The following is an 8,030-nucleotide window of genomic DNA, read 5'->3' as shown; positions in this document are numbered from 1 at the left end:
GCACACATCATCAATGGAACGAGAAAGACTAGCACATGCTATATCTTGCACACAAGATAAGGACTCATGCATTGGCTTCAACTTAAAACTTTCTTCTAATTTTCCACATCTCAAAGTGATTCGTCCTCCCTTCACATCTATTAAGGCTCCCGAGGTGGCTAAGAAAGGTCTCCCTAGAATGATTGGAATATACTCATCTTCCTCAATCTCCAAAACAACAAAATCCACGGGAAAGACAAACTCTCCAATCTTTAGAGGGACATCATCAATTCTCCCCTTAGGAAGCTTAATAGAGCGATCGGCCAATTGAAGTGTTATATTAGATGGTTGAAGCTCACCTAGATCAAGCCTCTTGAAAACCGAAAAGGGCATAATACTCACACTAGCCCCTAGGTCACACAAAGCACTCTCAAAAACCATCTTTTTGATTTGGCAAGGGATTGAAAAATTCCCCGGATCTTCAATTTTCTCCGGAAGTTCACCATGGACAAGAGCACTAAAACACTTCCCTCCTTCCACCGAACTACCCTCATCAAAATTTTCCTTCTCCTCTAGTATCTCCTTAAGAAACTTGGAGTACTTAGGCATATCGGGAATTGGCTCGGTAGAGGGTGTGGAATCATGGACTTCCTTAAGAACTTCAAGGAACTTCCCAAATTGCTCATCCATTTGAATCTCAAGTATTTTTGGGGGTATGGTAGATCGGGAAATCTCTCTACCTCACTCATCTTTTCAACAACACTTTCTTCTTTTTCCTCAACCTCACAATAAATTTCCTTAGACTCAACCCTCTCATCTTCATTCTCCATAGCACCACTCTCATCTTCTCCCTCTTTTGAACAACAAACTCCCTCACTAAAGTCATTTCCTCCACTAGTGGCAATAGAGTACACGGGTTTCTTTGGTTCAACACCTTGGGAAGGCAAAGATGAAGGACTAGCATAATCCTTAATAGTGCTTGCTAATTGGGTTATTTGAGTCTCAAGCATCTTAATATGAGTCATCATCTCATTGAATTTCTTATCACTAACCGCCATATAGGTGTTAATGATCTTGGTTTGATTATCAATCAATTCCTCCAAAGTAGTCCTAGGAGAAGAAGGTTGTGAATAGGAATTTTCACCTTGAGTCTTTGAAACAAATCCGGGAGGGGGACCTCTTTGAGCATTATTTTGAAAATTTCCCCTTCCTTGATTGTTCCAATTACCCCTATTTTGATTTTGACCATAACCTTGATTATGGTTACCACCACCTTGATTATGGTTACCATTACCTTGGTTATGATTTCCATAACCTTGGTTTTGATTACCATAATTTTGGCTTTGATTTTGGCCACTATAACCTTGGTTATGGTTACAACGAGAACCTTGATTCCCTTGGTTCCTATAACCACCACCATGATTATAGTTGTCAAAATTGCCTTGGTTTTGGTAATTCCTATTCCATTGGTCTCTTTGATTATCAAACCTTTGGACATTGTTGTTTGACACAAAATTCACATGCTCACACTCATTGTTGTCAAATTCATCAACACATTCATTGTTGCAATTGCTAGAATCATGGTCATATGATCTACATACATCACAAAACAAACATCCCATAGGCATATTATGTGAAGTAGAAGGAGTTTGAGAGTTAGAAGAAGTACCTCTCCCCTTAATTTGGGAGGGAAGATTTGAAGCTTGAGAAGAGGAAGAAACACTTTCCAACTTGGCCTTGATTGTCGTCATCTCCTTTCCCAAGTTTGTCAATTGAGAGGAAAGATTGTTGATGGCATTGAGATGGTCCACCGAGTACAACGAAGATTGCTTGCTTGAAGAATCTCTTTCCCCATCTTGCCAATCTCTATAGTAAGTCACCACATCCTCTATTATGTCCACAACTTCTTCTTCGGTTTTGTTCATGATTGGACCACCGGCCCCTCCATCAAGACATGCCTTGCCTTGAGGACTCAAACCACCATAGAAGATTTGGATCAATTGATATGTTGGAATTCTGTGGTGGGGACATTCTCTTTGGTACTCCTTGAATCTTTCCCATGCTTCATAAAGACTCTCATTTGGCTTTTGCTTGAACCCTTGAATTAAAGCCCTTGCCTCCGCCGTTTTCTTTTGAGGATAGAAACGGGACAAGAAAGCTTTAGTGACATCATCCCACGTTCTCAATGAATTGGGCTTCACCTCTTTGTCTAGCCATTCCAAAGACCTTCCTATGAGGGAGAAAGGGAACAACTTAAGGCGGATAAATTCTTAAGACACTCCATTAGCCTTGATTGTGTTACAATATTTTTCAAACTCCTTAAGATGGTTCAATGGGCTCTCGTTCTTTGCCCCACTATATTGTCTCCTCTCAATTAGGGTGATCATTGCCGGCCTAATTTCAAAATCGTTTGCCGGTGTTGTAGGTGGAGCTATGCCGCTCTCGAACCTATATGCACCGGGCACTCCCAATTCTTTCAAGGCAACTCTTGGTTGTTCTCCCATGACTTGCTCTTGTTCAATCTCTTCTTCGCTTGAGGAACTATAATCCAATGTCTTGTTTGCTACTCTCCTCCTTGAGAGAGTTCTTTCAATCTCCGGATCAAAGGGAACAAATGAACGTTCTCGGGACCTATGCATACAAAACTCAAAGAAAATATAAGTAGCATGGCTACAAGTGTAGCCTAAAGTGTAAAATCTTTTTGTATTTTGCAAATAAAGTGTAATAGACTCAACAACAACATGCACTATTAAGTGTAGTGGTAAGTCAAGGTCGAACCCAAGGGAATGGAGGTCGAATGCACAATGCCTAAGTCAAGCTATTCCGAAGTCAAATAAAGGGGTTTATGAAGGAAACTAGAGCTAGGGCTAAATGATGCAATAACTTGTATGAAATCAATCTAAAAGACACTAGGGCAATGGATTCACATGTAATTGTTATGGAAAATGGTAATTTGAGAAGTCAAACGGACTAAGTCAAGTGATATGAATGAAGATCAATCATGTATCCAAAAGAGCATACCAAGTTAGTTCACCTAGAGGTCTAACTAGCGTCAACTACGCTAAACACTACCTAGGGAACGTCACAAAGCACCTCAATCGTGAAATTGCAAGATACTAATCAATGGTCCGTAGCATAGCAAGCTTACAATGCAATCTAGTGCAATAATCAAAGATGGCCAAACTTCAATCAATCACACACATGCACATGAATTATCAACCAAATTTAATCATATCATCAACTCCATCAATTATCCCCAAATTACTCAAATCCATCACTCAAACATGCTTCACCATTTCCCTAGCTAGAAAACTACTCACTAGCCATGGAAATCAAGATCAAAACTACACTAATCATCAATTTCATCATCAACATAATTGAAATCAAAGATCAAAACAACAATCAATCAAAAAATCAATAAAACTTCAATCAATCAACAATAACATGGAAAACAAATGAAATCAACTAGAATCAAACTTGTATTGAAATCAAGAAGAGGATCCTTACAAAACTTTGATCTATAGATCAATTACAATGAAGAATTCTTGAACAATCACCAAAAACCATGAGTTTCTCTCTCTTCAATCCTTGAGTTTCTCTCTCTAAAATTCTAATCAAAAACTAACTATATGAAATCCAATCTCTCCAAAAAAACTCTCTCAAAAATAGAAAGAAATAAATACATATACAAATAGGAGGTCGGTATTGACGCCTAAAAATAGACCCACGTCGGTGCGGGCGCTTGGAGGAGAGAGAGTGGCGCGCACGGGAACACACCCAGATTGGTGCGCCCGCACGCACCAGGTGTGCGGCCGCACCCGACCAATGTGCGGCCGCACACTCCCTGGGTGCGCCCGCACCTAGCTGGGTCTTTCCCCCTTCTTCTCTTTGTCCTAGCTCAAGTGGTGCACACATCCTAGATGATGATTATGGAGGACAAGGTAGGCAGAAACTTTCTTGAATTTCTTGAAGAGTATAAGCCATGAGAAAGGCATATACAAGGCCTTGAAGCATGCCCCTTGGATCCACCTTAGACTTGAAACTTCTTGCACAAGCTTTAGGCATGTAAACAATGAAAGATCATAGAGAGGAAACTCGGGAATTCTTGGACAATCAATCACCACCTACAAACAAAGGATAAAAAGCAAGTAAAGGGAAAAAATAGCAAGTAAACTAGAAAATACATAAAATAGAGAAACTAACTACAAAAAGCATAAAAATGAAGAAAACAAGAATAAAACTAGGGAAAACTAAAGAAAAGAGTGATAAAATGAAATAGAATTCATCCAAAAAGGGACCAAATGGGTGCCATAAATGTCACTCATCATTTATGAAAATCATGTCCTTGTAGCACAAGAAACGGTGCTATATATCAAACTACACACTAATCTCAAGCGGTCATTAATCGTCCATCATTTAAATGACCTCGATTAGGGATAATTTTCGATTATAATATTCAATGTTCACTTAATAGGTGTTTCTTTATCTAAGACTGGTCTTGATACCCTATTTGGAATGTTCTCAGAATAGAATGGACTCAATATTTCATTCTGAACCACAATTAAATAGAAACGGAGTGATAAAATTGCATGAAATTAAATTACTCTAAAACCTTAATGGTTCATCTTAGTGTCTTACATTAAAATGTTAAAAAATTAATTAAAACACTAACAGGGAAATCAAAGCCAATCTCCAACGTGCCTGATTCCCATTGCGTCAACGTGCTTGTTGTGCTTCACTTGAGGCAGAGGTTTAGTAAGTGGATCGGCTACATTTTCATCCATTCCAACTTTACAAATTCTGTATTCACCCTATGATTTCCATTTTCTTATCATGTGAAATCGCCACTTGACATGTATGACCTTCTGATGTTCCCTTAGCTCTCTGGCCTGAGTAATAGCTCCATTGTTGTCTCAATAGAGGGCTATTGGACCCTTGATAGAGGGTACAACATCAAGTTCACCAACGAACTTACGAATCCAAATTGCCTCCTTAGCCGCTTCAGCTGCCAAGTATTCAGCTTCAGTTGTAGAATCTGCCATTGTGCTCTACTTGGCACTCTTCCAACTAAACGCTCCTCTATTTAGACAGAACACAAATCCAGACTATGATTTGAAGTCGTCTCTGTCTGTTTGGAAGCTTGCGTTCGTATAACCTTCAACAACTAATTCTTCTGAGCCACTATATACTAGGAATTTATCCTTGTTCCTTTTTAGGTACTTTATGATATTCTTGGCCGCAGTTTAATGTGCCTCTCCCGGGTCTGATTGGTATCGGCTCGTAGCACTCAAGGCATATGATACATCTGGCCTAGTACATATCATGGCATACATGATCGATCCTATAAGCGAAGCATATGGAATCTGATTCATCCTTTCTCGCTCATCAGGTGTCTTTGGACACTGCTTCTTGATTAGGGTTATGTTATGTGACATGGGTAGGTGACCTCTTTTGGCCTCCTGCATACTGAATCGTGCCAGTACCTTATCAATATAATTACTCTGGCTCAATTCAATCATCCTCTTAGATCTATCCCTATAGATTTTGATCTCGAATATGTACTGAGCCTCTCCCAAGCCTTTCATTGAAAAACATTTTCCAAGCCAGGCCTTTACATACTCTAACATCGGAATGCTATTTCCAATGAGCAATATGTCATCGACATATAAGACTAGGAAGGCAATGTCACTCCCACTGACCTTCTTGTAAACACAAGATTCATCTAGATTCTTGATAAAACCAAACTTACTGATGGCTTCATCGAATCGTAGATTCCAACTTCTGATAGCTTACATACTTTCCCAACACTGTTTGGTCGACAAAACCTTCAGGCTGTGTCATATACACAGTTTCTTCCAAAATTCCATTGAGGAAGGCAATTTTGATGTCCATCTGCCATATTTCATAATTGTAATATGCAACAATCGGTAGGAGGATCTAAACGAAGTTAAGCATTGCGACCAGAAAAAAGGTTTCATCGTAATCAATACCACAAATTTGCCTGTAACCTTTTGCTACCAATCTAGCTTTGTAAATGAATACATTTCCATCTTTGTCGGTTTTCAATTTGAAAACACTTACATCCGATAGCTGTGTAACCCTCGGGTAAGTCAACCAAGTCTCAGACTTGATTTTCAAATATGGAATCCAATTCAGATCTCATGGCCTCTTGCCATTTAGCAGAGTTGGTTCTCGCCATCGCTTGCTTGTAGGTTGCCGGTTCATCTCCATCTATTACCAGGATGTCCTGATTCTCAGTTTATACACTACCAAGATACCTATCAGGTTGAGACCTCGGCCTCTGCGACCTACGCAGGGTAACGGACTGAGCATTTTCATTGTCGGTTTGACTTTACACATTTTAACCAGCGTCAACTGATGCTGTTTTAGCACTTTTACTGTCAATCTGATTTTGTAGCTTGCCCTCTCAACTTCATCGAGTTCGGTTTTCCTCCCACTTGTCATTTTGGAAATGTGTTCCTTCTCCAAAAAGACATCATCGCGAGCAACAAACACTTTGTTCTCGGATTTATTATAGAAGTAATATCCTTTGGTTTCTTTTGGGTAGCCCACAAAGAAAACCTTGTCATATTTAGGGTGAAGTTTATCAGAAATTAATTTCTTGACATATGCTTCGCATCCCCATATCTTTAGAAAAGACAACCTAGGAGGTTTCTTCGTCCATAGCTCGTATGGAGTCTGTTCTACAACTTTTGATGGAGCACGATTTAGTGTTAGTGCCGTGATTAGAAGTGTGTGTCCCCAAAAAGAGATAGGAAGATCACTAAGACCCATTGTTGATTGTACCATGTCCAACAAGGTTTGATTTCTCCTTTCGGATACTCCGTTCCATTGTGGAGTTCCTGGAGGTGTCAATTCTAAAAGTATACCCTTTTCTTTCAGATGGTCATCGAATTCTTCGCTAAAGTATTCACCACCTTGAGCTGATCGAAGGGCTTTGATTTTCTTGCCAAGCTGATTTTCAACTTCACTCTAAAATTCTTTGAACTTTTCAAACGATTCATATTTGTGCGGCATAAGGTAGACAAAGCCATATATACTATAGTCGTCTGTGAAGGTGATAAAATATCGATGGCCGTTTCTTGTGGTGGAGCTCATTGGTCCACATACATCGGTGTGTATTAGGCCCAATAAGTCACCTGCCCTTTCTCCTAATTTGGTGAATGGATGCTTTATCATCTTTCCTAATAAACATCCTTCGCAATTTTCAAACGATTGTAAATCGAATGAGTTAAGAACACCTTCCTGTATAAGTTTCTTGATGCGTTTAATGTTAATGTGGCCAAGACGACAATGCCACAAGTACGTCTGATTTGAATCAATGGTCTTAGCTTTCTTGGTGGTATTATTAACATTATAAGCTTTTTTGTCTGACAAAAGCACACATTTTAGATAAACGTGTCATACCATAAACATATAAACAAGACTTTTAAAACAATAGTCTTTTGATAAAAACAAACATGACTTCCAACGTCAAAAGATCAATGTATGGTTGATAACAAAAACTTAAACAAGTTCTATGTCAAGATAAATTATGTGGTTACAAGCCTTCCGGAAAGATTATCTTCTTCTTCCGCTTGTATATCCACATCAACTTGGTAAGCCCTTCTCACTTGGTTCCTTAAATAGAAGCACATAGTGAGTCATTAATGGTATCTATAATACCTTATGAATTTTCTTATATTCAAGTGTAGTTTATAAAGAAGATACCTGAGATGGTGATTTCTCTTCCCTTTGCCTCAACTTCCAGGTACATGATGCATTCTCTCTTGTAGTGGCCCCGCCGACTACTATAGAAGCATCGCATCTTTGCCTTGTTCTTGAACTCCTTCTTCTTTGCCTTTAGAGCAAGCTTGAGTCTATCACTTCCGCAAGGGTCGGCCCATTGAAGCTCATTAACAACCTCCATCAAAGAGAGTTTTTCCCGATTGGCAGTTATCCGCATCTTCAATGTGATATAGCCCGAGTGGAGAAAACTCAATAGCATGTGAGCAGCTTGCTCATCCTCCACTGGCTTGCCAATGAGCGCC

General features: G+C 39.4%; 1 non-coding gene across 1 annotated transcript; it reads left to right on the top strand.

Moving 5' to 3' along the window:
* Window positions 1-1,992: 1,992 nt before the first annotated feature.
* Window positions 1,993-2,098, top strand: LOC145580392 (small nucleolar RNA R71). The gene has a single exon (XR_014099447.1). It is a non-coding gene; the product is annotated as a small nucleolar RNA R71 (small nucleolar RNA).
* The last annotated feature ends 5,932 nt before the right edge of the window (window positions 2,099-8,030 follow it).

Source organism: Chenopodium album, chromosome 14, assembly GCF_948465745.1.
Source record: "Chenopodium album chromosome 14, dcCheAlbu1.1, whole genome shotgun sequence".
Classification (NCBI taxonomy): domain Eukaryota; kingdom Viridiplantae; phylum Streptophyta; class Magnoliopsida; order Caryophyllales; family Amaranthaceae; genus Chenopodium; species Chenopodium album.
The sequence above is the reverse complement of the archived record's forward strand: the minus strand, read 5'-3'. Positions and strand labels throughout refer to the sequence as shown.